This window comes from Wyeomyia smithii, chromosome 3 (genome assembly GCF_029784165.1).
Source record: "Wyeomyia smithii strain HCP4-BCI-WySm-NY-G18 chromosome 3, ASM2978416v1, whole genome shotgun sequence".
NCBI classification, from domain to species: domain Eukaryota; kingdom Metazoa; phylum Arthropoda; class Insecta; order Diptera; family Culicidae; genus Wyeomyia; species Wyeomyia smithii.
Genome location: NC_073696.1, coordinates 94,169,445 through 94,191,111, shown reverse-complemented (window position 1 = coordinate 94,191,111; position 21,667 = coordinate 94,169,445).

The window sequence follows — 21,667 nt, the reverse complement described above, 5'->3', positions numbered from 1 at the left end:
ACGAATGAGGAACTCATCGTGATCGCCAAATCCCTAAAGGTGAGCAAGGCACCGGGACCGGATGGTATCCCTAACCTGGCGATCAGGCTGGCGATAAAAACGGCCCCCGGGCTGTTCAGGGCAGTCATGCAGAGGTGCCTGGATGACTGTCTCTTTCCGGACAGGTGGAAGCGACAGAGACTGGTCTTATTGCCGAAGGCTGGGAAACCGCCAGGGAACCCATCGGCATACAGGCCTATCTGCCTGCTGGACACCGCGGGCAAGGTGCTTGAGAGGATCATCCTCAACAGACTGGTGAGGTACACGGAGGGTGTACACGGTCTGGCAAGTAACCAGTTCGGCTTCCGGAAGGGCAGGTCCACGCTGGACGCAATCTCTTCCGTCATCAAGACGGCGGAGGTAGCAATCCAGCGCAAGAGAAGAGGAATACGCTACTGCGCAATCGTCACGCTCGACGTGAAGAATGCGTTCAATAGTGCCAGTTGGGACCTCATAGCGCTCGCGCTCAGGAGCATCCATGTACCGGTGTCGCTGTACAAGATTCTGGAAAATTATTTCCAGAATCGAGTACTTGTTTACGACACGGAGGAGGGTCAGAAGTGCGTCCCAATTACCGCAGGAGTTCCGCAAGGTTCTATCCTGGGCCCGGTGTTGTGGAATGTCATGTATGACGGAGTGTTGAAACTCAAGTTCCCTGTAGGGGTTGTGATCGTCGGCTTTGCAGACGACATAACGCTGGAGGTTTACGGCGAGTCTATCGAGGAGGTCGAGTTGACGGCCGCGCACTGTATACGCAAGGTCGAGGACTGGATGCGCTCCAGGAAACTGGAGCTCGTGCATCATAAGACGGAGGTCACGGTTGTGAAAACCCGTAAATCGGAGCAACAGGCGGTGGTCAGAGTCGGAGACTGCACCATCACCTCGAAGCGATCCCTGAAGCTCTTGGGGGTTATGGTGGACGACAAGCTCACGTTCGGGAGTCACGTCGACTATGCCTGTAAGAGGGCCTCATCGGCTATTGCAGCACTATCTCGTATGATGTCCAATAGCTCAGCGGTTTATGGCAGCAAGCGAAGACTTCTTGCCAGCGTGGTTTCGTCCATACTTAGGTATGGTGGGCCAGTGTGGTCCAGAGCGCTAGGTACTAAAAGTTACCGTGGTAAACTGGAAAGTACCTACAGGCTCATGTGCCTGAGAGCTGCGAGTGCGTATCGTATGGTGTCATACGATGCAATCTGTGTCTTGTCCGGCATGATGCCTATCAGCATCGCCATCAAGGAGGACAGAGAGTGTTTCGACCAACGTGACACAAGGGGCATACGAGGTACCAGAAGGTCATTCTCGATGCTCCGCTGGCAGCGGGAATGGTCCAACTCCACAAAGGGCAGATGGACGCACCGACTCATACCGGAGATATCCGGCTGGGTCGGGAGACGACATGGCGAAGTGAACTTCCACCTGACACAAATCCTGTCAGGCCATGGTTGTTTCAGGCAATATCTGCACAGGTTCGGACACGCGGTGTCCCCCATGTGTCCCGAGTGCGTGGAGGAGGAGGAGACTGCTGAGCATGTCTTCTTCGTATGCCCCCGTTTCGCAAGAGCGAGGAGCAACATGATGGCTGTGAGCGGGCCTGGCACTACTCCGGACAATCTAGTCCGGAGGATGTGCGACGACCCGGACATCTGGAACGCGGTCTGTGCGGCCGCCTCTCAGATTGTTCTGGAGCTGCAACGTGTGTGGCGGGTAAACCACCAACACGCCAGTGGTAGCTAATTACCAGTCTCCAGGTAGTTAGCTAGGAGGTTATAAGAGTAAAGAGGGTGCATCACGCACAAAAGCCACTCCCCGACGTAATACTTAACCTTCGTTCCGGGAAGACCAGGGCTGGAGATTGGAGGGGTTTTAGTGGGTCGGGACAGGGATCAGTAGGTGTCTGGGCGAGTGTAACTACCCCAGCATCTCTCCCCTAGTCTCATCCCCACACCCTGAGTTCTCTTCTCAGGTGTCTGTTTGCAGATTTCCCCGCCACCTTTAAAAAAAAAAAAAAAAAAAAAAACACCGAAAACTGTACAAAAGCTACGCCCAGACGATTAACAAGCTGAGCGCCCAATGCATAAAGAAAGATTTTTTCGACGATGTAAAAAATTTGGCTTACACCCCACACATATACAAAACACCTTCCGCTGCATCAACGGATTATTGGAGGATGCCAGTCCATACAGAGGGAAGCTGGAGAAAGCGATGGACCGTTTCAAACGCACGATCCTGAACGTCGAAATCAGCGATAGTTTTCACAAAATCAAAACGCTAGAGAAAACGAAAGCTACCCTCACGAGCAAAATCACGCAAGTATCCCCCTCTAACACATACACACATTTCTTCGAGCGGCAGGAAATATCTTTCAAAGAAAATGTCGATCGTTGCAGATTACGACAAGCCGCAAATTTCAACGTCTCTACAAAAGGGTTGAGATTGAAAAAGCAAACAAACTCAAAGTGAACGATTCTTGGGTAAAAAACATCACAGATGTTGTTATTCCCCAAGAAACGATGGTTCTTTTGGGCTATGGTCCCAAGTTCGCCTTGCCGTTGGATAATAATCAAGAAATTCCATATTTCAAGATTATCGCGGACTTGGAATCAATTTTACAGTCCGAACGAGATGAGAGTTTGCAAATGGTTTGTCGCAATCAGTACATCAACATAATTCAAAATCATATGAACAGGCTAACGAACGGTGGTCATACATCGCCACCAGACACTATCAATCGTTTTTTGATCGAAGCATTTCACGTCAGCAAAAAGTTCATCCGAGAAAATCCAGACTTGTGTGTTGTAACCGCCGATAAGGGTAATAAAACAGTTATAATGAAGAGAGAAGATTATGAGTCAAAAATGAGAACCCTTATCGACGACATCGACACATATGAAAGGATCGACGCGGATTGGACAAACAAAATTCAAACGAAAAATAACACGCTGGTGAAATCACTATTCGACCAAAAAATGATTGATCAACCCACCAAGAATCGGCTAACTACATACAACGCGACTTGCCCTAAAATTTATGGATTACCTAAGTTTCATAAAGACGGCAATCCACTGAGGGTCATACTGTCATGCATAAATTGCCCAACATATGATCTCTCAAAATACCTTGCAAGCATTCTGCATCATTCGATAGACCACGAGAAATATAACGTACGCAACTCATATGAGTTCTGTACGTTTATTAACAATGCCACGCTTCCCCCCAACTTTGTATTGGTATCGTTTGATGTAGTAAGCCTGTTCACTTGCATACCGAGAGACTTGGTGGTACAAGCGGTGAGAAATAACTGGAACTTGATCGAGAAAAATACAACGATCAAAGAGCAAAATGTTTTCATCAAGCTCATTGAGTTTAACATCTCGTCCAGTTATTTCACCTTCCATGGGGCCTATTACCGGCAAAAGGAGGGGGCAGCCATGGGGAATCCCTTGTCACCTGCTTTAGCTGATCTTGTAATGACTACATTACTTGATGATGTGCTTGCGAAGATCGATGTACACATTCCATGTATTAAAAAATACGTCGACGATTTGTTCACCGCTCTCCCAGCGGACAAGATTGAATATGTGAGGAACGCTCTCAATGGGTTCGACTCACATATTCAATTCACATATGAGGTAGAAAATAACAACCGATTACCGTATTTAGATATGGTTCTTATTAGAACCAACGAACAAAAAATTGTGACCGAATGGTATAAAAAACCTGTCGCTTCCGGGAGAATTCTTAATTTTCTCTCGATGCACCCGCTGGCACAGAAACTGAATACGGCAACCGGTTTTATTGGGAGAGTGTTTCGATTATCGACGAACAAATCCCTCACGGAAAATAAGCAGATAGTGCGCGAGCACTTGCTTACCAACAACTATCCGAGCTGACTGATAAATCGGTTAATCAACAGATTTATCAACCGAAGCACGAATAACGTTGTTGAGGAAGTAAACTCGGAACCGAAAGTATATCGATCTTTGCCATGTTGACGGCCTCACACCCGCACTGGCACGCAGTATAAAAAAGAACCATGAAAACATCAGTCTGAGCTTCAAATGCGTCAAAACCAACAGACTACTTTTCACGAAACTCAAAGACTCTTCTTCGCATCTTTCAAAAAGAAACGTAATATACCGTATCCCGTGTGCAGACTGCGATAGCTCATACATTGGTATGACTACACAGCAACTGAAGAACCGTCTTGCCGCGCACCGCTCTCTCATGAAACGCTACGAACAGTATAAAGATTCTAGCACTGAGAGGGAGAGAAGGGAAGATGAGTTTAAAAAGACGGCGTTGATCAGCGTTGCCAGGTATCCAGATTTAGCTGGATTATCCAGATTTTTGAACATGTATCCAGGTAGACAGATTTGATGTCTAATAATCCAGATTTTTCATGAATGATCCAGATTTTATCCAGATTTTATTTTCTCTGTTCCGCAAAAAGGTCATCACTTCAAATTTGGCGCGAAATTTTGCAATTTTGTCACCACAAATTTTACGTACCCCAAGACTTTTATCCAAAGAATTTACCTTTCACCCCACGAAATGACTTCCAGATTTTTTCCAGATTTTTTTTTGCCTTTTTCCAGATTTTTAAAAAAATGACCTGGCAACGCTGACGTTGATGAAGCATGGGATAGAAGAGAATCACAGTTTCAATATAGCCAACACTAGAATTTTAACTTCGGATGACAGGATTCAAGCAATACAGGTATTAGAAACGTGCTACATCGCATGTGACAGATCCGCAATAAATTATAGAGCGGACACGAACAACTTAAGGGCTATTCCCACTGCTTCCGTTCCGGGACCGGGCCGGGACCGGGCTCGTCCGGGACTTTTCATGCATTCACACTGCGCCGTGCTTGAACCGTGCCTGCGCTGCGCTCTGGCTGAGAAATGTTGATGTGTGTATGTGAAAGAACGTCTTTCTCTTTTTTTCATACCGCAGCTCACTCCGCGCGAAATATGTCACTACAACATACACGCATCCACCCGAGTGCCTTCCGTGCACTCTCCGGCCAACACAAAGTATCGTCGGCAACGATAGTTTTTCTCTCGCACTGTAGCAGCACGACGGCAACTCAACGCTGCCCCGGTCTGGGCACGGCGCGTCGGTGTGAATGCGTTCATAAGAACGCATGCAATCAATCTCAAACGAGCCCGGACGACACGCGGAACAGCCCCGGCCCGGTCCCGGAACGGAAGCAGTGGGAAGAGCCCTTTAAGCATCGCTTACTCCGGCACGCTGCGATCTCTCACATGTTGATGCAGACTAGTACAGTCTCTAGCACTCTCTATCTCTGTCTTGCAACATTATTTCTCTCCGTTTTGACGCAACATTTCCCGACGGCTTTAATCGTGTGTGATGTGTGTTGGAAGATACTGTGTAAGTGTAGCTCATCCGTTTGCATTTTTAAATTTTGAAAAGTCACAAACCAATAATTATTTTACATATTTGACATCCACTGTGTAGTGTAGTTAACCAACAGCAATTTAACACCAATGCACCATATTTTGACGAGAACTTGTTTGTTTTGTTTGTAAGCTGTGTATGTAATAACTTAATTCGTGTGACTAATCTATGTGAATTGTAAACTGTTAATCGTAGTTGCCCTGAGGACGAGGAAATATATCCTTGAAACGTCGGCTTTGACATAATAAAACGTGTTTAAAAGTAACCCGTGACCGAAATTGCCATCATCGAACCCATTAACTATTTATTGGTCAAACAACGCTTAACAGATATATTTTATCAGCAGAAAATCCTCGTTAGGTTACTAACTAAAATGCCAGTATATCTATTAATCAAACTAAATAATAATATAATATTCACACATAGCTAGCAGTGCAAAGTACTTCGAGCTAGAATTTTATTTGAATTGAGTAGGATACTAAATAACACTGACATCACATCACTGATCTATGTTAATCTCTCTTCTGTCATTTATCTTTATTAATGAGCTTCCGCTCTTTGCTTTTTTGACATAGAAACTTATTTGTATTATTTACCAACTATAGTTAAAAGTCCGAAGCGTTAGTTTCGATAGATACAACCGAAGTTACAATTTTGTAAATAATCTGAACAAATAGAGAACGGATATATTACGCGGAACAGATATATTACATCAAATAGCGGTGCTGTAGTTTTGTGTTTTCACGAATCTCATGCGATATCTTATGACAGCCCGAAAAACTTCGTACTTTTCATGTTTTGCATCAATGTTAGTACGTTACCATGGATTTGTTTACATATGACCAATATCAGGATTATGCATTATGGAATTGCTTTGATATGTGGCCAAGAATGGATCATTGATCGTTTTTAGAAGCTTTTTTTTTTGATATTGCAAAGAAAAATCATACCATAATGCTTATTTTTTATCCATGTGCTGTAATAAGTTGTGCCTGATGCTGGTAACAAAATTTGCTATAGAAATGTACAAACTTGAACAAGATTATGCTCTACCAAAAATAGCTTGCAAATTACCTAAACGTGAGACTGTATAGTAAACCTGGGAGAGTATATTTAGTTCCTTAATCAAAAGGAAAACACGCATATTGGTTTGCTACAGTAAGTAATGTATTTATCGAATAACATCAGCAGTTTCAATAGGAGACTTCGAAATAGAAGTAATTCAAGATACTTCTTCACAATTATCAATTTTATTCTATCATGGCCAAAACTGGTGCTATGGCCAAAACCGGTGCTTCTACCCTATTTCTATATGCTTCCTGCGTAGCTAATCATGTTTTTTGTCAATCCCCTTTTGAACATATGTAAAATGATTTTTATTCCATAAAAAGTTTCAGACACAGTAATGCACAATTTTAACGTTGATTCAGACATTCGAGAACCTTAACAGCTAACATTTACACAGTTGCCAGCCAATATTCTCCTACTAATATATATCCCAAGTAACACACGTTGGTATAGAACAGTTGATGTTACCTATTCCATGACATCAATATCACCAGAGAATCGCAAAACATGAAGGCTAGTAAAACAAGTACCGATAACTGCATGAAAGCAAGCCAACTTGATATAATTGAGTGGCAAAATACATCTCGAGTACTAATACGGCAAAGCGAAAATCTGTTGCTATGACAACTGTTAACCAGCGCATGCGCAAATGTGTTGTGTCTGCGCAGTGCAACTAGATCGGCAATTTCTTTTATCAGTGGCAGTTTTAATTGATTATAAAATGATAACAAAAAATAATATTCAACCTTTCAAAAAGAGTTGTTTCTTTCGCTTGAATATTGAAATTGTTTTCGCATAGTTTCAACGTTATCTGGATATAAAATCTAACAAAACTAGAAAACGTTGTTAGATATACAATAACAAAAATCTGAAGTGATATTGGTTACACTGCAAGCGCTTTGTTTATCTTTTGATGGCGCGTTTTGACCCGCTTCGAATAAATATAGAAATCGTTCGTATAATTTAAATAATAATTTGATCAAGTAGTTTTAAGTTGGGTGTTGAATGCTTCGACTATTGTACTAAGGAAAATCATTTTACAGGTACGTAGTGTTGTTATTAGATGGTGTAATGTCTTACGAAAAGACCAAGTGATAGTGACTGTCATTCATGAACCCATGTTATTAAAAACATCTCTAAAACCAGAAAAAAAACGAGCTTGTTTCCGAAATGCGGTTGTGTTACTGATGAAAACCAATTTCAAACACAATATAATAACACAAGTTTTCAATTGCGCTTGTAGTACACTTATATGACTACTTTTGTTGTTACTTATTTTCTATCATGTTTTGTGTGTTACTTGGGATCTGATCCATACGGTTGTGTACTGCTCTCGTTTTACTTTCCATTAGAATCATTAAATAACTTTTAAATGAATAATGCCTCCAGCCAACCGGGTTGTAAGTGAGAACCAATTCTGCAAGGTGATTGTCCGTTGTTCTCGCCACGTGCCCTGCCCAACGTATCCGTCCGGATTTGGGAACTTTCTGGATGCTGGGTTCACCGTAGAGTTACGCGAGCTCGTGGTTCATTCTTCGTCTCCACACACCGTTCTCTTGTATACCGCCAAAGATGGTTCTTAGCAGGCATTGTAGGCGTCGTTCGAAAACTCCGAGCGCTCGCAGGTCCTCTTCAAGCATTGTCCACGTCTCATGCCCGTAGAGAACAACCGGTCTAATAAGCGTACACGGTGCACTTTGCGCGGGAACTTAGACGTTTCGACCGTAATTTTTTGTGGAACCCATAGTAGGCACGACTCTCGCTGATGATTCGCCTCCTATTCTCACGGCTGGTATCGTTGTTCTTAGGTACCATTGAGTCAAGATACACGAACTCGTCAATTACCCCAAACTCATTACCGTCGATTATCACAACGCTACCTAGACGTGCCCTGTCGCGCTCAGCACCTAGCGGGTGGTACTTCGTTTTAGACGTATTTATCTTCAGTCCAATCTTCTCTGCTTTTCATTTTAGTCTAGTGGACTGATCTGCCACCGCCTCAAATGTTCTGCCAACAGTGTCCACGTCATCCGCAAAGCAAATTAATTGACCGGATTTAACGAAAATCGTGCCCTGTGTGTCTATTCCCGCTCGTCTCACAACCCCTTCTAGCGCAATATTGAATAGCAGGCAGGAAAGGCCACCACCTTGTCGAAGTCCCCTGCGGGATCCGAATGGGTCGGATAGACCACCCGAAACCCTCACACAACACTGCACATTCTCCATCGTAGCCTTTATCAGTCTTGTAAGCTTCCCGGGGAAGCCGTTTTCGTCGAGAATTCTTCATAGCTCTTCACGATTAATCGTGTCATAAGCGGCTTTGAAGCCGATGAAAAGATGATGCGTAGGGAATTTGTATTCGTGGCATTTTAGGAGGATCTGCCGCAGAGTGAAGATCTGGAAAATTATTTAGGATATCACATCGTAGGCGGCATTCAGGATAGTGATCCCTCGGTAGTTTTCACAATCTAGCTTGTCGCCTTTCTTGCAGATGGGGCAAATAACCCCATCCTTCCACTCCTCCGGTAGGCATTCCGTTCCCCAAGTCTTAGCAATCAGCCGATGCAGACAACTGGCCAACTTGGCTGGGCCCATCTTGAGAAGCTCCGCTCCCATACCGTCCTTTCCAGCTGCCTTGTTGTTCTTAAGCCTCTGGATAGCATCATTAACTTCGCTTATCGATGGGGGTGGCACATCTTCGTTGCTTGCTGTACCGACAGAGTCTCCTGCGTCGCCGTCTGGTCTCCTGCCTGTACGCCATTCAGATGTTCATCGAAGTGCTGTTTCCACCTTTCGACCACCTCACGATCATCCGTCAAAATATTCCACTCCTTATCCCTGCACATTTAGGCTCGAGGAACAAAGTCTTTGCGGGATGCGTTGAATCTCTGACAGAACTTTCGTGTTTTATGAAAGCGGTACAGCTGTAGTAGTTCTTCGCACTTTTCCTTCTCCTGGCGGCGCTTTTTTTCCTGAGCGAGTTGGGTTCGCTGCCTCCGTTTCTGTTTGTACCGCTCCACGTTCTGTCGGGTGGGCCTCCGTAGCATAACTGCCCGCGCTGCGTTCTTTTCATCCAATATCTGCCGACATTCCTTCGCAAACCATTCGTTACGTCGACTCGGTACTTCGCGACCTGAGACGTTTTCCGCTACACTGCTGATGGCTGACTTGACAGTATTCCAGCAGGCCTCTAAAGGGGCTTCTTCCAGCTCGACCTCTCCTGGCAGGGCAGCTTCAAGAGAAAGCGCGTAGTTTACGGCGACTTTGGGTTGCTCCATCCGCGCGAGATTATACTTTGGCGGGAAAAGATACCGTATGTTGTTCACAATGAATAGTTTTTGGCGTATCTTTACCATCACAAGGTAGTGGTCCGAGTCGATGTTAGCGCCCTGAAGTGTTTTGACGTCGATAATGTCAAAAAAGTGCCGATCATCTATCAAAACGTGGTCGATTTGAGTGTCTGTTTGGTTAGGTGATCTCCAGATGTACCGATGTTGGAGGCTATGCTGGAAAAAGGTGCTACGTATGGCCATGTTCTTGGAGGCGGCGAAGTCAATCCAATTAGTCTTAGGACATTTTCATTTGTCAATTTTTCCTCCTGACCGACCTGAGCGTTGTTATCCCCGATGACAATCTAAACATCATGTTTTGGGCAGCGATCGTATTCACGTTCCAGCTGCGCGTTGAATTTGTCATTGTCGTCACCAGTACTTCCGAGGTGAAGGCTGTGCACCTTTATCATGCTAATGTTGAAAAATCTACCCTTGATTCTCAACCTGCTCATTCTGGGGTTAACCGGCCACCAACCGTTTACCCGCTTCTGCATCTCACCCATCACTATAAAAGCTGTGCCCAGCTCATGTGTGTCACCACAACTCTGGTAGATGGTGTGTCCATACCTATACGTACGCACCGACATCCCTTTCCAGCATACCTCCTGCAGCGCTACGATGTTGCCCTTGCGTCACTTAGGGCGCTTGTGGTGGCGCTTCTCCTGTCAGCATACGACCGGTAGTCCCACCGGGGTTGGTTACCCGATCTTCTTCTTCTAGTTACTCGTATACCGGTTGACACCAACGAGGAGGTAAGGGTTACTCGGTCTAAGGTAGCTTTGACAAGTCGTGTCAGTTTATCCGGAAAACCGTAGTCGTGCATTATTTGCCATAGCTGGTTTCGATCGACTGTATTATACGCTGCCTTGAAGTCCACGAAAACATGATGTGTGGACACGTTGTACTCCCGGCAGTTCTTAGGGATCTGCCGAAGAGTAAAACTTTGATCCGTAGTAGCGCGTGCTCGTGTGAAGCCCGCTTTGTACTGCCATTCGAATTCTTTCGCTAAAGGAGATAGATGGCGGAGTAGAATCTGAGAGAAAACGTTGATCAGCGTTACCAATCAGACGAGCGCCGCGTTATGTCGCGGTAATTGCTGCATTGTAGCCGATCGTTTTTTTTTTTTTTGTAGATGTGGCATATAACTCCTTCCAGGAATCTCTAGTAGTCTCTCTTCCTCCCAAATCCTAGAGATTACCCAGTGGAGTGCTGTTTCTAGTGCCTCTTTTCCATGTTTAAAAATCTCTGCCAGTAGCGTCTCCTTGCCGGCGGCTCTGTTGTTGTTGAATGACCCAATTTCCCATTTGGTGCTACATTCCGATTCGGAACTCGACCTTCTGTTTATTATACACAGAGTTCACAGTCAACTGTTTAGTGTACAGGAAAATCTCGGGGCTAGCGCCACGATCCTACTGACACTAACAGTCTTTCCCGAGCCGAGATTCGAACCAACGACGACTGGCTTGTTAGGCCAGCATGGTACCTCGGGACCAGCTAGGAGAGTGAGGTAGAAACCTGTAATCAGGCCAGAGAGTCTGCACGCCGTGTATAATGATGATGGCCATCGGTGTGTAAACTTTGCAGCTTTCCGTGATATGGTAGTCAGAAATACCTTTTCCCCGCAAAAATATCCAGCTGAAGACCAACCGACCAAGAGATGGCGAATCAAATCGACTACGTTCTAATCGACGACAGGTTCTTCTCTGAAGCCATCTACGTTCGTACCTAGCGCAGTGCGACTATAGATTTGGATTACTACCTAGTAGCTGTGTGCATGCACTCAAAACTCCTGACTGTGTAAAATACTCGCCGAAGTCGAGCGCCGTGACGAAACATTGAACAGCTGTGGGACGCCGGGGTTGCACAGCAATACGCGTAGTAGTTAGAGGCAGCGCTAGAAAGAGCAGCTTGGCGCAAACATTGTGTTCGGATGACTAAATTTTTCAAAGCTGCACTTTCGGAGTGGCTCAAAAACTAGAATATGCATTTTAATTAACATTTTTTTTGCGATTTACATGATCATTACTTACTCAAATAGTCTCCTCCTTCCTTACGATACTTCCTTCCTGAACTTTTTCTACTGTATACTCCTTCCCCGCTTAAATTTCCTATCATTTAATGCATTTATTGTTGATTTTACCTGGTATTTTTTTTCTCTACACATATACTCACCATCAATCACCGTACCAGTCTACGTGACGTTTCGGTACTACTCTGGATAGTCAATCGCAGTGTTTCAATCTAGTTAAATATTTTCAAACTATGTTTTAGCATTTTATTACTATATAAACTTCCTTTTTTTCTACTCACAGGTTGATAGTTTTTATAAATCACGATAGCTTAATATAGCGAAAACTTTGTATATGTTTTCCTTTTTCCTCTTCCTGTATCTCCATCACCGCCAGAGTAGTCACGCCTCGTCGATACACTTTGCCATCCGCCGTTCTTACTTCCGCTTGTCGTATTCTTCCATCTGCTCCCTTCACAACTGTCTGTACGCGTCTTCACCTCCAGTACTTCCGGTTCTTGCCTTACACCAGAAAGACTAGATCTCCGAATTCCAGCGGCTTCGTGTTCTCGAACCATTTCGGTCGATGATTAAGAGTCGACAAGTACTCCTGCGACCACCGGTCTCAAAACTTTCTGGTCAGGCCCCGCGATCCTTAATACATGTTGCACAAAGTTTCATAATATTGATCCGGGTTGTCCAAAACTGCGATTTCCTTGGTCACTGTTCCATGGATGAAATGGTTTGGTGATAGAGCTTCTTCATCGGCGCACTCCCGTGGAATGTGAGTGAGTGGTCGGGCATTAATTACATCCTCAGCTTCTGCCAAGGCCGTGCGAGAATCTCAACAGTCAACCTCCGCCCGTCGTCCGGGACCCTCAAAGCTTGGGGGTTGAAATGCCAAGCCGTGATGGACGAAGTGACCCTTTCCGCACACTCTTTGTGGATCTTCTCGATCTCCTTGGTCATCACCGTGAACACCGTGTTCGCTCCTTGGAAACACGTAGCGTTGTCGGAAAATATGTGATCGGGAGTGTCTCGCTTGCTAGAGAAACGTCTGATAGCCATCAGGCAGGAATGCGTGCTTTTTTTTGTGTGGACTTATCACTGCGACCAGAGCTTAGATCTATTGTGATATTGCCCAGGTGTTTTATGTACTCCGCACTTCATATTATTAGCACTAACACTATTGAAGTAAGTGATACGCTTATCATTCATATTAGTGCTTGTGTGTAATTACCTTTCCGTTTCAAGCTTACTGATCAACTATACCGAGCCTCTATCCATCCTAACAATATCGCCTAGTTATAATTCCTTGGAGAGAACTTTTATATGTTACTCACACCAGTTTTATTATAATAGGGACTTATTTTTGTTAGGAGGAGAGTCAACAGGGGTACTGTAGAATCCAGATTGAAGGAAGGGTACGTGGTGGGGAGCCTGAGAATAAACCCATGCTTAAGGTCCTTTGACAACCAAATGGCCTGATTCTACTAAGATTCGAACCCACGACCACCCGCTTGCCAAAGCGAACTCTGTAACCTTGTGGCTACGAAGCTCCCCAGGAATGCGTGCTTAAGCTATACACTATGTCCAAATGCACAGCCATGCACGTAAAAACCGCTACCCATCTTTTCTCTATCCGCCGACCTCGACCTCTACTGATTTTAAATAATCGACACATACTCCACTAAATGGTCGAAAATGAGAAGTGGTGCGTTGAACGGGTAACAAGGGAGCAGCCGGAACACATCGATTCACCTTGCACCACACAAATGCCTCGGTCGCTCGTCGAATCGCTTTTCGTGCGTTCTGGATCCAGAATTTCTGTCGGAGCTCATTGAACACGACCTCCCTGTAAGCATGACTGTATTTTTCGTGGTAATGTAGTACTAGCTTCTGCGTTATCTCTTGTTTTCCCGATAGGATGATAGGGAATTTTTTGTCGAACGGGGTCGCTTCATTGGACTCTATCCTTCCACGTACTCGCAACAACCTTCAGTGTCCAGGATTGGAGAACGTTTGTACAGAGCGCTGGATTTCTCGATTTTCTTCGGTGGTTCACCCGCTTCTAGCTCGAAATTTGCTGTAAGTACCTTCATCTCAGCTGGAAAACTGGCGAATTGCGACTGCTTTCAAAGGATTATCTCTGCTAGTCGAAGCTCTTCTTGTTGAAGAGGTTGCTGAATCGTCGAAAACCGTGATTTTATCAATCGAAGGTGATGAGCCGTAGCCTGCGACAGTTGGTGACGAACCGGGCCACGGTAGCGGTTACCCGCACCAGTTTTGTCCATCGAGAAACAGCGCTCACGTCGACCACTTCATGGAACGTCACTGAACCTCTTGCCTCTTCGCTAGTTTCCTCGAGCTGATCGATCATGGGCCACTGGTTGGGCGGTAGAAACAGTATCTTCGGACCATTCACCCAGTCCGAATCGTTTTGCAACGGAGGTCAACGGCCCTACTTCATGAGCACATCCGCGATGCTCTGTTTGGTCGGTACCCATCGCCAGTCCCTCATGTTGGTTTCTTCCATTATCTCCCCCACTTTGAAGGCAACGAACTGTTGGTATTTGAACTGATCTGACTGAAGCCACGACAGTACAGTTCGGGAGTCGGTCCACAGTATGGTGCGATCGATATCCAGCGTAGTGGTTTCCAGGAAAGTTTGGCGAAAGCGGCGCCTGCAGTTCACTTCTCCATCGACGACTGACCGTAGATATGGCACGCAACCATAAGCATGTTCGCTCGCGTCCGAAAAAGTGTGTAGCTCGAGGAACTCCACCGACGAAGATTCAACACCACCCAGATAACATGTTGGAATTCGTAATGCTTCGACATCCGGAAGCAATCCCATCCACTGTTGCCAAAGGTTCCAGCCACAATCGTCGATTTCTTGGTCTCATTCACAACCGCTTCGCCAGAGATGTTGGACGTGCATCTTCCCATGGATTGTAAATGAAGACAGTAGCCCCAAAGGGTCGGAGAAGCCCATAACGCAACTAAGAACGATTCACTTCGTAGGCCGGGAGGTTACGGAGAAGGCAAACGCATCCGCTTCTTGCTCCCAGGTTATCCTGAGTACCCGTTCGTTGGGCTCCTGCTTATCCTGGTTGAAAACGACTGATCCCTCAGCTTTAGCGTTTCCTAACGCAGTCAGGACCTCAGGTAAATTGGACACCCAATTCCGAATGCCAAACCCGGCTTGCTTATGGATGATCCTCACCTGTTTCGCTCGTTCTACCGCTTCCTCGACCGTGTCGACGCTGTCGAAGTAGTCATCGACATAATGCCGCTTAATGATAGCCGCTGCTGCGTCCGCCTGACATGTTCCTCTGCATTCCGATTCTTCACGTACTGTGCTGACGCAGGCGAGCACGTTGAACCAAATAGCTAGAGCCGTACGCTGGTCATTACCAAGACTTGGGAGAAAGAAAAAGTACCGGATGAGAAAAAGGAAGGTATTGTGAGTTCCATCTACAAAATAGGCGACAAGCTGAAGTGCTGCAATTACTGGCCAATCACTCTGCTAAACGCCCTCTACAAGGTACTCTCACAAATACTTTGCCGTCGACTATCACCAGCGTAGCGTAGCTATTCGTGGGAAACAACAAAGCGGGATTCATGGACTGCACAGGACGGTGTGATTGGATGAGCGGGGATTGACACGGATGGCACTATATTCCAAAAGTCGATCCAACTGTCGGGTTCGCCGACGATATCGCCATTGTGGCTCGGACCTTTGTGAAGATGGCGGATACATATATCCGACTAAAGGTCGAAGCCGAGACAGGATACAGGATACAGTACATAAAAGAAAGAGGTTCACGAGAAGACAGTGCTAACCTTCCACCTCGTGCTCAAGCTGGTGGTGATGAAATCGAGGTTGTCGACGAGTTAGTGTACCTGGACTCACTGGTAGCTGCCCACAATGATACCAGCGGAGAAATTTATCGGTGCACTATGGCAGAAAATCGCGCATACTATGGTCTCCGGAAGATGCTGCGATCGAGTAGAATTCTCCGCCGCACCATGTTGACCATCTACAGGACACTGATTATATAAATAGTCGTCTACGGCCATGAGCATATTCCATATATGCTTGTGAAGAACCAACGCGCCATTGCAATTTTCGAGCGGAAGGTGTTGCGTATACTTTCCGGTGGACTGCAGATGGAGTACGGAACGTGGAGAAGGCAAATGAACCAACTGCGAGAGCTCCTTGGGGAGTCATCTATCGCCCACACAGCTAAGGTTGGCAGGCTGCGGTGGACTGAGCATGTCTAAAGATGTCGGAAAACAGCCCGGTAAAGATGATTTTTTAAAACCAGTCTGTCAGGAACGAGACGGAGAGGTGCACAACGGGCAAGGTGGATTGATTATGGGGAGGGCGATCTACGGACCCAAAGTGGCTGGCGAAGTGCAGCCTTGGACAGAGCAAAGTGGAGAAGCGAAGCTCAAACCAAGAGATTAGGGGGAGCTGCGTAGCCGCAAGGTTATAGAATCCGCTTTGTCAAGCGAATAGTCGTGGGTTCGAATCTGAGTAGAATCAGGCCATTCGATGTCAAAAAGGACTTTAAGTAGTTCATTCTCAGGCCCCCCACCAGTTACCCTTCCTTTACGGTGGCATCTACAATACCTTTGCGTAACTTCCTCTTAACAAAAATAAGTCCGTCTTATCAATAAAACTGGCCAGAAGGACGCACGACGAGACTTCTCCAGGGAATTATAATTGGTGATATTCGGCAGGAGAAACGAGGCTCGGTATAGGAGAACAGTGGGCCTTTAAAAAGGAAGAGTAGCACATTACACACAAGCACTGATAAAAAATAAGCATGCCACTTCTCAATAGCGGTGTTGCTAATAACAGATGTGCGGGATACAGCAGACACCCGGGCATATCTAACAATAGATCAACGATTCTGGTCGCAGTGAGGAAGTCCATACAGGAAAAAAAGAGATTTGATCATTAACCAGGAAGTGTATTACATAGAGTGTTTGCATAAAATACCGATTTCATTCATTCGAAAATATTACTCGGATGGAGAACCTGTTTTGGTCGGACAAGACATCATCGCCAAGAAAACGCTGATGTTTCTGGAGGACCAGAATATACCATACGTGCTAAAAGACCGAAACCCGATCAATCTGCTGCAGTACAAGGTATGTACAAGGATAATTGGAAGATCGAGAACTCAAAGCAACATTCCAGATCCTTTGCGATGCTTTGCGATGAAACTAATCGTTTCTTTTAACGAAGGAAAAAAAGAAAGATTACAGCTTTCTAACCGTTCTGGCAAGTCAGAAGTACGTGAAGTTCTTAGACACCTAAATGAAGTTTTCCCGTAGGCAATCGTATAAGCGACGAACCCGGCGAGCAATTACCCTCCGACCTTTTGACAGATTTCTATCTTTGCTAGGAGCACCAAAATTCACAAGAATGGTTAAAAAGCTATAATCTCTCATTTTTCTTTTCAGTTTGAACTCTAGGGTTAAACCACGAAGGACATTCCCGATTCCTATGTAATATTTTAGACCTTTTCTACAGCACGACAGCAGAAAAACACGACTCCCTGCGATAGGAATCATGGTGCACTTTTGGACGTTATTCTACATACATTTTTTGATATTAATCAAACAGACGAAGAAAAAGAAACCGTTCAACCGTAGCCCGACTCAATTAGTTAAACATGCTAGCCGCGTGCATGCATAGATCATATTTAAATCGTTATCATTGCAAGGTATCTCATTTTCAACCAAAGTTCGTTGTGTAAAAGAAACAGGCGGAGGGGGGAGCAACTCACGAAAAAAAAGCAAATAAAAACAAGTTAGAAAGCCACCGATATGTAGGTTAAGTGAAAGAAAACTTGAAACCCTGCAGGCATGCGGGTGAATGCTGCTTGCTCGCAGACCAAGCGATGATGTGCGCGATCGGCCGGGGAGAGATGCTTTCTTGCTTTCCGTTTGTTGTTGTTATGGTGCTTACGATAGATTGGTTAGGAAAGGTCGTTGCATCGTTCGAAAAGTGCCTTAAGCTATTTCAAAAAACCGAATTAGAAGTTAAAAAAAAGATCTTTGGAGTCAAGAAAAATATTTGTTCGTAGTACAGCAATCAAACAACAAGGTGGATAAATCAAATTTTATTTTCATTTTTTAATCATCTCCAGCGTAAGCACGCGTACCACTTTACCTATTTCCATTATTGCCTGGTCCGCTTAATGGTTTCTGCTCTCTTCTTCTCAGGGTTTGGCGCTGGTTGAGATGCGATCATTTCTCTAGGGTGTAAAAAATGACGTGAGTGGGCAGCGCATGTGGGATAACAATGAAATAATAAGACACGCTGCGATAACAGGTGCGATAATCGAGATGCGAAGTTACGAATGGAAACGGGGTGTAAAATGGTTGAATTATTACTCCGACGTAGGAGTTAATTATGGCTTTGACAAATGTTTCGCGTGGTACTGATTTGGAAGGTTTTCATAGACCCAATTTCTGTTTATTATTATTTATTATTGTGCCTGCAGAATGTAAAAGTTAGTAACGTGCAAAGCGATGTTATTAAAGTGAAAATATATTTTTCTAATAAATTATTGATTAGACTCTTCACGTGGCATTAAGGTCTGGCCAGATCGATTTCGATGTGCAGTTCAATTTAAAATTCTCATTTTTTTATTACACCACCACGAATATGCTCTAATTTGACTATATAATAAAACAATACCAATATTGCTTTACTTGTACAAGTTTATTTAGTATCTAGATTCCGAAATCTATGCGCTATACAATCATTATTACTGATAAAAAACCAATCAATTGCTTTAAAATAATTACCTAAAATCTGGTATAATCCAATTCTCACTGAGTTATTTTGAAAATTGTTTGATCGCTAATGAAACGCTAATAAAAATTCACACTTAGTTCACACAAATAAATGTACTTGTCGATAGTTACTATAACGTTACAATACGCTTTGAATATTATATTGGCATCAGAAAGGCATTTTTACTTCTTAACGATCAGTCTAGGCTCTGAGAGAATTTTTATTTGATTTGCAACTAAATTAGTTTAAATTGGTCACGAGAAACTATGGTGATTATAAAAATGGACAGTGACCTACTAACTATGGTTGAAGGATCGTTGAAATCGTTTAATCTTCTTTAAGAAAAAGAGAGAATACCTGCAGAAAAAGCTAATTACAACGAACTTAGTCAAATGCTTTACTCAAATTTAATTCATTGAGCGCAGCTTCCAAATCGGTTTCATAGTTATTATTATGTCTTAGTAGAGAAAATTTTTATAAATTTTTTGTGGTTCGAATACAACTAAACGACCTTGTGCCAGGGTTAGGGTTATATTTCCAAACCGAAACTAGCTTTGGCAAAAACTGCACGGTCGACTAAGCACTATTGAACAACGGAATTGTATCGCAAGGATCATTGTAATTATCTCTAATTACTTCAAAAAAAAATTTCATCAAATAGTGAATGCGATCACGCTTCGCTGGCCGATTCGCCCGGCCAGATCAAACTGTTCGCACGTTGCACCAAACAAGCGACAGCCCAGCGCGCGCATCAAATGCATCCGAAAGCTGCTGTAGGCTGTGTGCGCTTCGCTGTTGCCCTGGCCGATCAAAACTTTCACCATTGTAAAACAAGAATTTCGTATGACTACACAACTCTCTTTTTCCGTCCGATCACTTTTGCCATACCAGTAGATGTGCCTGTTTTTCTGCTTTATAAAATAATAAAGCTGACCTACATACTTTCTTCTTTCACTCGCTTTGGATCACGCTCGCTCGTTTCGTATCGGATCGTTCATTCCCATTTCGCTGTACGGGTTTTCGTTCTCCACGGTTGGTTGCGCGATTCCAAAACCATGCCACACCAACACCGCGCACCCTGTCCCCGACGATGACGAAGACGACAACGAGAGACGACAATGTGAGCCAAGCGTTACAAAATGAATTACCATCACGAGTGGCTAACAGCAGCAGCAGCAGAAGCAGAAGCAGTGGAGCGTGGTTCAGCTCGGCGCTAGTCCCTTGGAGCCGCATCATCTGGCGACCGTGATCATGATCATGAACGTGGCAGTGAAGTCTTTCTTCGTCTAGGCTCATGGCACTCTACCCTTAACCTAGTGGGTAGTGTACCAGTCGGCAGAATGCAGCAACGGAGAGTCGGATAATCTTCTCGTTGTTACTACTACTACTGCTACTGTTGCGCAGGCATTTATTTATCGGCCACGCACGAGACCGTAGTTTGACAGCGGATAGGGTGAAATAATAACGGAGACGCACTGGGAAAATAATTTTTCTCTAGTGGTTAACTGCTAGTTGTTATCCAGAATAATATATGAAACTATATTAAAATCTTACATCTGTTATGACCAATTCACTATTGATAGCGATTTTATGAAACCGAATATCACAATATTAAGATCTAAATTGGTCGAAAAAACTTGTTTCTGTATTAAAGAATACCGAAATTTGTGGCACTGTAATTCTAGGCGAACTAACATAATTTAATACCAACTTAATTGGTTACAGTTGAATTTTTTACATAAATAATTTCAGTAATATAATTTAGAATATCTATAAGAAATGAATCTGACTTTAATATGATCAAGCGATTACTAATATAAAGAATTTACGCTCAAAATTGCAGTAATTTTTGCTCAGGAAAATAAAACCTTTTCGTATAGGTTTAACAGGATTCTCAATTCTGGTTCCAGTGTTTAAAGTGGAGATTAAAGTAATATCCGTAACTACCGTGGAATTACAAATCTCATGGCTGCATCAAAATTACTTGAAACTATTGTCAATCGAAGTCTTCTAGCTGGAACGAAGTGTTTTATTTCTACAGACCAGCATGGTTTCATGCTTGGACGTTCAGTTACCACGTATTTGTTAAAATTCACACATACTTGTTTTACACAACTGGAAGCAAAATGCCAAGCTGACGTGGTTTATACGGAATTGAAAGCCGTATTTAACAGAATTGACCATCGAATACTATTGCACAAAATTAACCTGCTTGATGCCTCTGACAGCTTATTTGCATGGCTTAGCTCATACCTGAGTGATCAATCACTTCGGGTGTAATTGGAGGCATGCATCTCAACTTCGTTCGTTAACTTGAGTTGTGTACCTCAAGGAAGTAAAGACGGACCGCTGCTTTTCACAATATTTTTGAATGATGTGAGTATTTTGCTTGGTAATGGATGTTAACTTATACATGCGGATATTTCGCCGTGAAGTGCATAGAAGTTTGTCACCGATTGCAGCAGTTACTTGATATGTTTGTAGAATGGTGCTATCGTGATAAGCTGATTGTCAGCATCCCTAAATGCTCTGTAATGACATTTCATCGGAACTCGCAGCCTATAATGTTCAACTACTACATCGATGGAGTCGTGAGTGTGACAATGGATAATACTACAAGGTATACAGCCCTAGGGGTTGTATGAAATGGTGACGTAGGACTAGATGTATATATTATACTAGTTGAACGTTCCCGGCGATGCTCGGGAACAAAAGTTTCAAAATTAGGAATCATTTTTTTATAATTCATTGCATTATTAGCACAACTCACTTCAAAAATATTTCACGTCTTATACGTCCAACATCACTTTAAGTACTTTAACATTCTGAGAACGCACAGAACGGAAATACCCATATTGGATTGCATTTTGTGATTTGGGGATGTTTTACAGAAGCTGGAAGTCGCCATTTCGGATTTCAAAATGACGTATGGAGTTCGGAAATTTCGGAAGTATTAAAATGGTTGGCCAAATACC